Source organism: Malaclemys terrapin, chromosome 2, assembly GCF_027887155.1.
Source record: "Malaclemys terrapin pileata isolate rMalTer1 chromosome 2, rMalTer1.hap1, whole genome shotgun sequence".
Classification (NCBI taxonomy): domain Eukaryota; kingdom Metazoa; phylum Chordata; order Testudines; family Emydidae; genus Malaclemys; species Malaclemys terrapin.
Genome location: NC_071506.1, coordinates 36988812 through 37003724, shown reverse-complemented (window position 1 = coordinate 37003724; position 14913 = coordinate 36988812).

Genomic DNA, 14913 nt, shown 5'->3' with positions numbered 1-14913 from the left:
TAAATAGGCAGCTAGTATTGTTTTAAAAATTATTATGAAGAACAAGTTTAAGTTTTGATGTAACGTGCATTGTTTGCCTGGACTGCTCAAGACCTGAATGCTTGTGTAGGAGGAACTCTTTGAATTGGCTTCTTAAATACCTTCATGCTGTTTCACATCTGATACTCCTTGATGAAACATAGGAGCCTTGTCTTATAACAGGCTTATTCAAAGTGATACAAGCTACGAAAGTGAGATCTTGGAAGAGTTGCCATTTTCATAATGCAATAAAAATACTGTAATGATAAATAATAATTAATAATACATAGTGTGGTAATAAACATGTCACAAAAACAAATTTTATATTTCCAAGATCACGGCTTTTATCATTTATACTCAGGTAAAGGAGAAAATCCCTGGAAATATTCATTTTTAAGAGGGGGTTCACGAGACTTCACATTTTAGTGAAAGGGGTTCACAGGTTGTTAAAGTTTGGGAACCACTGCTCTAAGGAGAGGGTCACTGTCTGCTGATTTCCTGTTACAGAAGGCCAAGATCGAAGGCCTAAGCTGTATAAAGAAACATCTGACCAGCCCAGTCTCTGTTCTAGATGTAAGATGGATGAACTTGTAACCACTGGGAAAACCCAGTTGTGGGTTCTGGAGGAGTAAAACCTACCAGAGCCCTAGACTGGAGTTGGGGGTAACCTTTGGTAAGCTTTTTATCATTGTAAAAAGTTCTGTGATGCTTTCACCTGAATTATAAATGTGATTGTTCAGAAGGAGCTGTGTGGTAACTCGTAACTGCAGGCAATACATTGGTCATAGTCCTTGGAGAGAAAGCAAAGTGCATATGCAGGCCTTTAGGCAGTCTGGCTTGCTGGGAAGATCACAGTATATGGCAGGGTACTGTAGAGACTTAAAATCCAAAGTCATGAGATGAGGATCATAAGAACAGCCTTACTAGGTCAGACCAAAGGTCTATCTAGACCAGTATCCTGTCTTCCGACAGTAGCCAATGCCAGATGGTTCAGAGGGAATGATCAGAACAGGTAATCACCAAGTGATCCATCCCCTGCCCCCATTCCCAGCTTGGCACCCAAGAAGTGATGGCTGGAAGCCAAAACCTTTAAGTGGGTGTCCTTGAGGGACCACAGAGGAGGAAATACAGATACCCTTCTCTTGAAATTTGACACCACTTTTGACTGCAATTGACGGGGGGAGAGGGGAAGGAAGAGAACCCACACACTTTTCCCATTATAAAAAATTTCTGGTGACCTGTTTTGAACAGCCTCATAACATAAGCAGCTGGAGGGTAAGGATTAAAATAGACCTTGTTGAGAAGCAGTGTCCAGTAATCAGATACTATAGAGATGGGCACCAATACAAGAACCTGGTTAGACAGATAACCTATTTCCTCTAGAACAAGGCTTTGATTTGACCAGTATACGAGGTTTTGAAATATCAGGTTTTTTATATGTTTCCTTCCCCCCCGCCCCTGGTAATGAAGCAAAGATGCACTGCAGATATGCATGGAGCTAACTTAGTTGGTCACAAATGTCTGGTCAAAAAAATATTACTGCAAATTGATAGGAGGCTCCTGGCTGGAGAAAAGGGTTCCTGCCAACCTTTTGAGGAGTGAAGGGGCTGAGGAAAGCCTCCTGTAGCTTTTGAAAGGTGTATAAGGGATCAGCCAAGGGGCTAAAAACATTTGAAAAGCAGTATGCAGCCATATAAATAAAGGCTGTATGCCTTCTAGTGCAGCTGCATTATGAAGAGTTAAGATTGTACATACAACCTTAACTTTTGCATTCCCTGGTGTGTGATTTCTTATTTGTGCACTGTTCTGTGGAACAATACCAAAGCCCCATCTGACAATGCTTGGATTGAAGCTGACACAAAAAAGCAACATCTCTATAGAGTAAGGGGAAAAAATATTTCTTTAACAGGTTTTCCCTTGGTACATGATACTGTAGGTGAGACTATTGAAAGTGTCACAGCAAAATATTCAAAGATATTGGGAAAATACATTCCCCAAAAATCAAACTCACAGCACCACAACACCAGAAATAAATACTAACGCTCATGTAATTCACAGGCAGAATGATGCTATTTGTAATTATATAAACCTATATCATTTTTACAGCGATTCACAAACAGCACTATGCATGTTAAATGAGAAAAGCCACCCACAAGACGCTTGGATGGCCATGGAAATCTCTTTGCAAGAGCATAACAGTATATAATGAGAATCAATTAAGTACTTCATATACAGAAAAAATTAGAGCTTCCAGATCAGCTGCTGTGAAGCTACAGTATGCAATAGCATTTAATTACATCCATTTGTTACCTGTTTTAGTGATAAAATAGCACTTAACATGACCCTAGCAAACCCAGCAGATGTTTCATAAACTGTTATGACAATGAACAGGAATGGCTAAGGAAGTTTTGACATTTCCTGTGTTGCAAAGATAAAATCAGTAGATCAGGCTTTCAATACACTGTTAGATCTAGACAATCCTACAGTTCTCTTTTTCCACTCAAACAGATCAATATTTACATTGCATGCCAAATGCCAACAGGTTTCTCATGCTGGGTTTCTAACTGCAAGAGTCTAACACAGTAGGAGATCTTTCTCCAACACCTGTATTAGGCACACATCAAGACTATTTTTCATGTGTGTCATTGGCAATTCACATCCCATTTTATACAGCATAAGAATCAAAAGAAAGCTTCCTGTATGAACCCTGTGACCTGCTGAGAGTGTTTATACAGGGGAAATGAGTTTGCAGTCTTGTTTAGACCCTATATACTACAGTGATGGTGCTTTAGAAATTCCCAAGACAGTCTCTTTCTGATTCAGGGTCATCATGGTCCGCAGTTGTTCACGTCAGAAAAACACCACACAGTCTCTGCTTCTGTTCCATCATCAGGCCTGTTTTGAGGAATTACAGGTAGCTGTGCAAACCCTGAGGGACTGCAATATGCCCAAGGACCCAAGCGAATTTGGAAAACTAGTTTAGTTCATTTGTGACCCAAACCACATTTGAACTGAGGTCTCTAAGTTCTCCCCATGGGAGAGAAGCTATGTCGCAAGATCCTCTACCCTGCAATTAAAACTCATGGCTGGCCCATGCCAGCTGACTTGGGCTCCCAGGCGGGCTAAGGGGCTGTTTAACTGCAATGTAGATGTTTGAGCGTGGGCTGCAGCCTGGGCTCTGGGACCCTCCCACCTCACAGAGTCCCAAGCCCAAATGTCTACACTACAATTAAAACAGCCCCTTGCCATGAACCTGAGTTAGCTGGCACAGGCCAGCTGCATGTGTCTAATTGCAGTGTAGACATACCCTACATTCCCTTCATAACCCCTGGTCCTCTCCAGTGTGTGGAAACTTGTCTACTCAGTGATCAGGGCCCCACATTGGTACTAGCTATGTGGTTTGCCTGAGAGAACAACTAGCTTGTGAAGATCTGTACTATTTCTTTAAATCTATAAGCCATACAGGACAGGGCTGAGGTCAGTTCTAAGTTGCTCGATAGTGAAGCCAGAGAGAAAAGTTTTAGCTATAATATTGTTTTCTTTATTCTGATAAGGGCCACTGGGATGGGCAGCCAACCAGAGGGCTAAAATTCACTAGAAGGCTGGAGCACATCATTGAGACAGGCTTCAGCCCCAGCCAAAATCATGTCACTCCTGGAAAAAATCCTGAGTTGGCAATACCATCCTGATGCAGGCCACAGGAACATATAGTGAGCAGTAGGGCTCTCTGCACCTCAAAAACATGAAGAGTTCTTCACTGCCTTGACAACTCACAAGATTCATCTGGGATTCAAGGATGCCATACTTTTAAAATGTTGCTGTCGGTCTTTTGTTTTATTTGGCTAAGTCAACTAACCAACATTGTCAAGCCCTGCATCACAGCAGGGAGGAAATTAAGGTAATAAATTCGACCTACATTTTGTAAGACAACAGAAAACTTCAGAGTATAGTATGTGTAACTGCCATAATTTACTGGCATCATGCAGTTGCTTTAAACAAAGGACCCCTGCCATAGGATACTTAAAGGAAAAAAGCATGCTACTAAAAGAAGAACTTCAAATGAGGGGAACTCCACTCTGCCTCCTTCACCAGTACCAAATGAAATGTATCCTTAAAGCAGCAAGAGGAACACTTGTGCAAAGGCTATTATCAGAGGACAGGACTAAACTGCAGCCTGCTCAGGCTTGAAGCAATTCTGCTGTTGCTGCTGCCTGGCCCCAGCCAGAAGAGAAGGAAGGGTGCTGTTTTTTACCATGGCGGGGTGGTGGAGGGGGGGAGGCGCACATCACTGCCCTCCCTAGGTCTGAGGAGAGGAGAGGAAAAAATAAATTCCACACCTCTGCCCTCCTCAGGCCAAGGGGAAAGGGAGTTGGGGTGCCACAGATCTCTGCTAACCACCACCACCACCACCCCGCCATTCCTGGGGGAGTTTAAATTCCACACTCACAGGGGTAAGGAACTACAATGATGGTCCCAGATAGATTCAGATTCCCCCAACCATGGCAGGGGAGAGTGCTCTGAAGATCCCCATGGCTCTCTGTTCTGGGTTGTGGAGAAAAGAGGAGAGAAGCTATGTCGTAAGATCCTCTTCACTCCTCCACTGTTTACTAGGAAATGCTGGGGTAAGGGAGTGTTTTAAATCAACATGATGGGCATAGGTGCAGACTCCATGGGTGCTCCAGGGTTGGAACAACAGGGAAAAAATGGCGGGTGCTCCCATATCAGCTCCCTTCCACCCCCTAGTGCCTCCCACCTGCCAGTGAGCCCCACAGATCAACACCACACCCTCCCTCACAGTGCCTCCTGCCCGCCATGAACAGCTCTTTCATGGCATGCAGGAGGCTGGGAGGGATGGTTGAGGAGCAAGGATGCAGCGCACTCAGGGAGGGGATGGAACTGGGCAGGAAGAGGTGGGGGGGCAGAAAAAGGTGGGGTGGCAAGGCCCTGGGGGAAGGGGTGGACTGGGGACAGGGCCTGGGACAGAGCCAGGGGTCGAACACCCCCTGGCGCTTTGGAAAGTCGCTACCTGTAGTGATGGCGGAAGGTGTTTTGTACTGATAAGTAAGAACTTGTGTAGGAAAGTGAAGGAAGTTCTTCTAATATGTAGCCCTGACTACATTAGCCCAATCAAACTGTGTTAAAACTCCATCACACTTCAATAAACCTGTGTAGAAGAGGCCATAGAATTGAAGGTACTTAGTTTGACACCACCACCATCCTCTGTATGTTTTATACCTTATAAACTATCATGTTCTAAATGGTTTAGTGTAACAAATGCCCTTGAAGAGTTCAGTTTTTTGCTGAAAAACAAAACAAACATACATTTGGGTTGCCATAAGGCCATGGTAAGGGAATTTTATCATATCTCAGTGCACCTAGGGTATATGTCCCAGGCCCACTTACGTTTAAGGCAGCACTTTGTATTTAACCAGACCAACCACCTATATTTACAAATCTCTGCTTAAAGTGAGAATATATTGTTTGCTTTCTTTTAGAATACAGTTTTTTCAAAATGAGATTCTGAGACAGATCTTTCTTTTATATTTTAGATTATTTCTCTGAGCAATAAAGTAAATTTTGTTTGAATCAGGTAGAATTTCATTTGTTTCTGTTAATCAAATTATGTACTATTTAAAAGAAATATTCCATTAAAGGCCATAGATGTAAAATCTCAGAGGATCTACTGTACATTGTATTCTGGCAGATGCATTAATCTCTCTTATGTGCTTCAGAGTTCTAAAATACTTTACAGATGGCCACTGGCCAGCTACCAGCTTCTACTGCACTCAGTCTCTTCTCTCATTAAAGGGATAGATCCTATTGTAAAGATTCAGGGCCTGATTTTCAGCCCAGCTTTTACCAGGCCTCCTTTTCTGCTCACAAATGACTGCACCTGCAAGTTTTAAAAATCTGGCCCTACATTTATTTTGCTTGGTATATTGCGCAATGACCATTTTTTCCAGTACATTTCCGATTTGGTTTAAGTTCAGCAATTTGTTCTTGGATTACAGGTATAAAATTACTTCACTGCCTTGGTTGGTAGCCAACTAGCCAATGACAACAGTATTCTGCTTTTTCAGTGTCTATGTGCAAAGACCAGTAATCAGCCAGTAAGCTGCAAAGAGAAGGTACTGACCACAGGCAAGTTCATGGACAAGGAAAACTAAAGGCCACCTTTCCTTTACTTATACAGCATATTATCGGTTACACTGTTTTTACATTTGTCTTGAAAGTTTTTGTATACTAGTATTGGAGGGGAGGGAAGGGAGAAAAAACAATTCCCCTCCACCCTTTGCTGTTAGGGAGATAACTTGGGCTGATCTCTCTCTACAGAGCAGAAAGGGGTAAAGTTGAATTGTGAAATAGTGATTAAGTAATATTAAAACAAAAAAAATCTCACTGACGTTTGTCTTTTAACCTTTTCCATCCCTGTTTAAAGGAGTCCTTTCCTGTGCCTTTCCAAGGATGGAGGATCTCAACTATCTAGTCATATTGTGGTTTTAATTGTTTTTAGAAAGAAAATTGCAATTTTTTAGATTATCCAGACCATCATTGCTCTCTGCAGTACTTTTTTTAATGCTTTGCCCAGTTGAGTAAGTCCCAAGCTATGGGACTTGCATCCTGGGACACTATTCCACACCTGTCTGTTCACCAGTGGGAAGGTAAGAATTATGTAATATGCACAACAGGGTTGAGAGAAAGACTCAGTTGTGTCACAGATAAGTTTTAGGGTCCATCTGTTAGTGGTGGAATGGGTCCAGGACCTGAGGAAAAATTGCAGCCGTCCAGTAAAATTTGCTGGGGCCTAGTGAGAGGCCCTGTGATTTGTTGGTACTGCTCTGGACAGACAGGATGGTTTAGTTTTAGACTTCAAGGGATAATTGTAGTAGCCCTTTGCCTTTAATGGTGCAGTAGGAATAAACAGGGATTCCACAGGTTTGACTAGAGGTCTCCCTAGATGTCCTGAACTAGGGAATCAGTGGCAGAAGAATTTTTCTTCACTTGTTAATGGTCGCTTCCTTACAGGCTGTGTAAAAGATCTACCTAAAGCAGTGGTTCTCAAGCCATGGGGCGGGCATCCCAAGAAAGGTGCAGGAATAGGTCAAGGGAGGTGCAAGTTGTGTAGTTTTTTGTTTTTGTTTGGTTAATTAAGAGCTCTGTCAGCCCCAGTTGGCTGGGGCTCGTGCAGAAGGGCCATGCGTATCCAGAAGGCAGGAATAAAGGGAACAGCTGGAGACCCGCCACCCTGGGGCTGACAGCCCAAGCCCCACCACCTGGACACGGGCTCTCCTTCCCTCCCACCAAATCCCTCACCAGGAGGCTGCGGGGTGCTGGCTGTCAGCCCTGGGGTGGCAGCAGCAGCACAAGTAAGGGTGGCAATGGGGCACTAAGCCTGCTGTGAAAAGTGATATTGACAAATATCACTTTTCACATTGCCACCCTTACTTCTGTGCTGTGCTGGTGTGGCACTGCCTTCAGAGCTGGGTGCCCAACCAGAAGCTGCTGCTCTCTGCTCTGCCTTCACAGCTGGGTGGTGGTACATGTATAGGGGGGGGGGAGGGTAAATGACTACAGACACAAAGAAGGGGGACCTGATCAAATAAGTGTTTGTTGCTGTTAAAAACAGCATAAATAAAAAATACTTTGCATATCATGGCTGTAGCCAGATGCTGCATCCCTCCATCACGGAGGAAAATGATGAGTCTCCTCAGTCTCTCCTCTATCCCCTCTAATATGTTAATCTCTGGCATACAGTATTTATCACAGGCTAAGGGCAGGGGGAGAACATCTTTGTGGGCCCCCTGTTAAAATACAACACTGCCTTTGTTTAGGTATGATGATGATTTCTGGACTGACTGGAAGATAGGCAGCCTAGTTTTCCTGCCTAGCAAACTCCTCCACATGTTCTGGGTGTACCCCAAAGCTAGAGGACAAAAGGTTGACAGTAGGCCTGTAGGGAAGCTGCTGAAAGAGGGGCCTGATGGAATTGGAAGTGAGCACTGAGCCAGGGCCATAGAAGAATCCCCACCAACTGTGGAAGACAGCCAGTTGGAGGCAAAAGAATGGAGGAGAGAGACTGGGAGTTCGAAGGCCTGCTTAAGGGAGAACTGCAGTCATTGCATTTATCATTCTGCTTTGGGGCTGCAGCCCCTCCCCCCCGCCGCCACCTTTTTCCCCTCACCACCCTAAGGAGGCGGTTGTAGAGAAGTACACCAATCCAACCACAGACACATAGATAGTTAGGTATTTGGTTTGGGAATTTAATGTCTGAGAAACCAAAAGTGAAATTTTATAGAAACTGATTAAAAATAAAAGCATATCTGAAAAGTTCAATTTCAGAATCCAAGTTGTAAGAAACGCAAGACAAACAAATAGCATAAATAGGGAAAACACATTTGGAAGATGATCTCAGTGTTAACAATCTATAGGTGCTGTTAAGTAACAGGTAAGGAACACAAGGTCCCTGTCTCCCCCCCACTTTTTCATGTTCTCTGTATATAGATATATATCTTCTTACTGTTTGTTCCATTCTATGCATCTGGTGAAGTGGACTGTAGCCCACGAAAGCTTATGTTCAAATAAATTTGTTAGTCTCTAAGGTGCCACAAGTACTCCTGTTCTTTTTGCCTACCTCTGTAGTCTTTTCCTGCTTCTCCCTCTTTGGTGGGCTAGTTCGTCTGGCAGCTTCTCCCTAGTCTGCTGGAAAAGTCCTCTCTCCACAATCCCTCTGACAGCCAACCCACCCACCTACTTACAGCCCTTTTATCCCCACAGCTGCTGTGGCGCTGCCAATCAGCTCTGGCTGAGCAGGCAGACAGTTGCTTTGTTAACCCTCTGGCTGCTAAACCAGCATGGGGTATATAGACCCCATGATATTATCCTTAGGTTAATTATTAGAAAGTTTTCCTAACTATAAGTGTTCCTTGCTGCAGATTAAACCTATTACTTCTTGTCCTCTTTATAACAGCCCTTAACATATTTGAAGACATTTATCAGGTCCCCCCTCAGTCTGCTTTTCTCAATATGCCCAGTTTCTTAACCTTTCCTCTTAGGTCAGGTTTTTTAAACCTTTTATCATTTTTGTTGCTCTCCTCTGGACTCCCTCCAATTTGTCCACATCTTTCCAAAAGTGTGGTGCCCAGAATTGGACAGGGTACTCCAGCTAGGCATTCCTGTTAATACACCCCAGATTGATATTAGCCTTTTTTGCAACTGCATCACTGTGATGTACCGGACCTCAAAATAGCACCCTGTAATCCCCATAATCATCATTTGTATATGGCTGTGATATCTCATACAAAGCATGCCAGGTAAGATACCATATGAAAGGTCATGATCGGCTGAAACACATTGTTCTGTCAAAATGTGTACATCATTAGTGTGCACGAAGTTATGAGATTTTGCTATATGGTTGCTATTGAAATATGTTGTGAGTTTGGGAGATGCCGACAGCTAGCTCTCCAGTGGCAACAAAAGAGGTGGCCCATTGTTCACTTACATTCAATTTGTGATCCAGGATAATTGCCACATCCTTTTCAGCAATACTACTGCCTAGCCAGTTACTCCCCATTTTGTAATTGTGAATTTGATTTTTCCTTCCTAAGTGAAGTACTTTGCACTTTAATGACTTTCATCTTGTTAAATTCAGACCAATTCTCCAATTTGTCAAGGTCCTTTTGAATTCTAATCCTGTCCTCCAAATCTAATCCCCACCTCACTTGATGTTATTTGCAAAATTTATCAGCATATTTCCCATCCCATTATCCAAGTCATTAATACAAATATTGACTAGTACCAGAACCAGGACTGACCCCTGGGAAACCCCACAAGATATGCTCTTCCAGTTTGTCATTGAAAGATCGTAGTCAGAGTAGTTATCAATGGTTCAACCAGTTTTATACCCACCTTACAGTAATTTAATCTAGACCACATTTCCCTAGTTTGCTTATGAGAATGTCATGTGGGACTACGTCAGATGCCTTACTAAAAATCAAGATATATCATGTCCGCTGTTTTCCCCCTTTGTCCACTAGGCCAGTAACCCTGTGAAAGAGCAAAATTAGGTTGGTTTGGCATGATTTGTTCTTGACAAATCCATACTGGCTATTCCTTATAATCCTATTATCCTCTAGGTGCTTAGAAAATGATTTGTAATAAGTTGTTCCAGTATCATTCCAGATATCAAAGTTAGGCTGACTGGTCTATAATTTCCCACATAGGCACCAACTCTGTGGATGCTCCAGGGCTGGAGCACCCATGGGGAAAAAATAGTGGGTTCCAGCACCCACCAGCAGCCCCGCGGATCTGCTCCTCCCCCTCCCCAGCTCTCCTGCCCATTGGTGGGCCCTGCCAATCAGCTCCTCCCCCCGCCATGCTCAGCTGTTCAGTGGCATGCAGGAGGTGCTGGTGGGGAGGGGAGGAGCGGGAGCAGGGGGTGCTTGGGGGGAGGGGGTGGAATGGGGCAGGAAGAAGCAGGGCAGGAGCAAGGCTTGGGGGAAGAGTGGAGTTGGGGTGGGGCCTGAGGTGGAGCAGGGGAGGTCGAGCACCCCCTGTGAACTTGGTAAGTTGGCACCTCTGATTCTCTGGGTCCTCTGTGTTTCCCTTTTGAAAAATTGGTACTAGGTTTTCCCTTCTCGGTTCCTCTGGGATTTCATGAGCTGCTGGAGGTCAGGTGAAGATAGTTGCTAACGATTCCAAGATTGCTTCGGCTAGGATTAATTTCATCAGGCCCTGCAGACTTGAATACATCTAAATATTCTTTAACCTGTTCTTTCCTTATTTTGGCTTGTGTTGCTTCTCTCTGGTTATTAATTGCATTGAGTATCATTACCTTTAATGAAGACTGCTGCAATTTTAATACATTACAGCAGATCCTGGGAAGTGCAGCCGGTGTAGATTATAGGTCAGTGGTCGTGGTGGGGGCAGAGGGGAGTCTGCCTTTGCATTGCTGATCTTTGGGCTGCTGTGTGTAGGCTGAGGGGCTGGTCCCCTGGGCAAAGGATACAGCAGTTTTATCTATTAGCTGATGGTAGAAGTTGTTGGCACCACAGCTGGGGAGCAGCAGGATATAGAGGATGTCCTCAGAAACACCCATGTGCCAGTATCAGGGAGAGGTAGTGGCATGGAGTCTCTACGGCAGATCTGTGTCACTAGAGGATCCTTCTTGCACCGGGATGCTCATGGGACTAGATGCTCCAGCTCTATGAATGAGTCTGCTGGCATTGCAGCACAAAGTGGCAGGATTGCAGCAGAAAAATCTGCTGTGTGTCTTAAGAAAAAACGTAAGATGTGTTGACCAAACATTAATAAGGCACTGTGATGGGGTGAGACTGACCATGCTAGCACCTCCTGCTGGTCATCTTGTGGATCAGCTCCACAGTCAGTATGCCTCAGTACGCCATCTCTCGGCAGTGTCTCACCCACTGTCACTTCTGCTCCTGGACTCGTGTCACTCCAAGGATCACAGGATCCTCTTCAGAGCACAGCCCTCTGGCTGTGCCATTCTCTGTGCTCCCCCTTCCAGGGGACAGTACTGCAATTCAATGGTCCAGCCACTTCCTCAGTGGTGATGGAGGGACCTGGGCCCATCCACTATGCCGGGTCCTGGCCCAGGGACCCTGTAGATGGCAGTCACATACTGCATCCCCTCCAACCTCTCAGTCTACTTTCCTGGGCCACTTCCCTGCAGACCCAGCACCTTCTCCACTCTTATCTTGGGGCCTTAGCATGCCAGTTTTTGTCAGCCAGGAGCTTGCTCTCACTCCCCCTGATCCTGCCCAGCACTGCTCTGTCCAAGGTGCTAGCTTTCTTCCTTCTGCAAGGCAGTCAGTCCTCCGTCCTCAAGTGCCAGGGAGTAACTGAAGCTGCTGTGCTTTGCAGCCCTTCTTATATGGGCCTGCCTGGCCCTGATTGGCTGCTCCTTGTAGCCCCTCTCTAATTTGCAGCCTCCCTAGGGCTCTATTACCCCTTATAGACCAGTGTGGGGCAGATGCTCCATCACAGGCACCTTCAAATTCAGCATACTAACAGGAATAGAAACAAGTTAGAGGAGTGTGAGCAATTCAATCAAAAGAAAATTTAAAGTAATATATTTTTCTGGCCCCTAGCCCTGTTTTCTTCAGTGATATGTGCTTTCCAGCAGGATTTACATGAACAAAGTTATCTCCTCTCCCAGCCCTCCCACTGCATATCTTACTTTAAAATATATTATTCTGGAGGATGTTGCAAAGGATATTCTGCATAAGAGAACCTGGTACCACTTCTTGGCTTTTAAACGCACTCCACCCCCATCCAGTATTTCTTGATTTCATTTTTCTCCTCTTAATCGTAGAAGTAGGTACAGGGAGCTCCCATTCTTTACTGGACAGAAGAGGTACAGCATCTCTCCACTTTCAGTAATACAATAATTCAATAAATTAGTTATGTATGAATGAGCCAAGCTCCTGATAGTGCTGTATATAAAACTGACAAGTGATCAAGAAGAAACAAATAGGAAAGCAAGAATGGAAATAACATGCACCGTGTTGAGAATGAGCCTCAGGGCATTCTAATTATCTATCTTTCTGGCACCAATGACCTATTTTTCCTACTGGATTTAACAAAGCGTTGAACATCCTTCTACAGAATAGATGATATACTGTAGCAGAAACTGGAAAGGGAGCAATAAATAGCTCATTCAGGGCTGTGTTATGGCCACTTGGAGAAACGAGATCAGTAAGTCACTTTTTGAACACTTCACTTTTGCAGTATCCATTGTAGCAGTCAGTTCATTTCCTATACCCTATAGGTGGGCTCACCTCTGTGATAACAACCAATCACATGCTCTGGTCACTTTTCTATTTCCTCACTGGACAAGTGCACGTAAATTGTAAACTGAAGTCTTCCAAAGGTTGATAAAAATCTCTGTGCTTCCAGGTGCTAATTTGTGTTGAGTAGAAATAGTGTATTTACTGTAAGATATAGTCACAAAGGACTATGGATAGTGATGTGGTCACTGAAAATAGTTAATGTAGCTTAATTCGAAACCACTATGCATGCTGGAATATTTTCCACTATTGCTCAATATTGTTATATTTCATACAGTATATTGTCCAGGCACTGTGTACTCTATACTTTTCAAACATCTCTTTCATGGACTCTGACAGGTTGGATCACAGAAACACCCTTGAAAACTGCTAGCTGATGTGCCAAGACTACTTCTGCTCCTGCTTTCCTGCCCTGGCTGCTTAGGACTCTAGCACCCTGTCTTGTTGAGCCAGACCCGCCAGTCTGCTCCAACACAGACCCAGGATCTGAACCACGTGCCCCAAAGCTGCAGTCTTAACTGAAAGCAACTTACAGAAATGTTCCTGTCTTTAACACTCAGATGCCCAACTCCCAATGGGTCTAAACCCCAAATAAATCCGTTTTACCCTGTATACGCTTTATACAGGGTAAACTCATAAATTGTTCGCCCTCTATAACGCAGACAGATATGCACAGCTGTTTGCCCCCTCCCAGGTATTAATACATACTCTAGGTTAATTAATAAGTAAAAAGCGATTTTATTAAAAACAGAAAGTAGGATTTAAGTGGTTCCAAGTAGTAACAGACAGAACAAAGTGAATTACCAAGTAAAACATGCAAATTTAAGTCTAATACAGTAATAAAACTGAATACAGATAAAATCTCACCCTCAGAGATGTTTCAATAAGTTTCTTTCATAGACTGGATGCCTTCCTAGTCTGGGCACAATCCTTTCCCCTGGTACAGCCCTTGTTCCAGCTCAGGTGGTAGCTAGGGGATTTCCCATGATGGATCCCCTTTGTTCTGTTCCACCCACTTATATCTCTTTTGCATAAGGCGGGAATCCTTTGTCCCTCTGGGTTCCCACCCCTTCTTTTTAATGGAAAAGCACCAGGATAAAGATGGATTCCAGTTCAGGTGACCTGATCACATGTTACTGTAAGACTTCATTACCCACTTGCCAGCACACATGTATACAGGAAGACTTACAAATAAACAGAGCCATCTACAGACAATTGTCCTGGTTAATGGGAGTCATCAAGATTCCAAACCACCATTAATGGCCCACACTTTGCATAATTACAATAGGCCCTCAGAGTTATATTTCATATTTCTAGTTTCAGATACAAGAGTGATACATTTATACAAATAGGATGACCGCGCTCCGTAAATTATAAGCTTTGTAATGATACCTTACAAGAGACCTTTTGCATGAAGCATATTCCAGTTACATTATATTCATACTCCGCATACTTTCATAAAATCATATAGAGTGCAATGTCACAGACTATCAAGCATAGAAGGAGTAGAACACAGCACTGCTATATCTTATTACACGTTATCTAAGCATACTATACTTTTTTCTAAGTATGAGTAGCATGATCATCTAGTTAATCAGTGTCATAATGCATACCTGAGGAAGAGTGAAGATTGCAGTATGTTACCAGATTTGAGTGCTTAACCATACCACCATAATGTTACGTGAATGTAGTTATTGGATTTATTTCTATAGTGCCAACAGCAGACAGGTAAATAGGAAGACAAGGTCCTGATGTGAAGAGCTTAAGGGCTATATTGTGGCTTTTTGCCACTGACCTGTGCCATGAGCAGTGCTGGGCCACACTGCCTAAGCAGGAATACCAGGAGGCACTGTGCCTAGGCAGCACATATCGGGTGAACAGTCTGGAAGGTACCTTCTGCTTCCTTCTAGGAGAGAGTACAGCAAATGCTCCCTTGTACTGGCCACCATTTCTCCTGGCTGACGTGAAGGAGGCAGGTGGGGGAGGGGACACTGTATTCACCTGCTAGGATTTATATGGTTCCATGCCTGACAAGCATATAATGTGCACTGAAACAGGTGAGGAAGAGAAAGTAGTGACACCAGCAGCT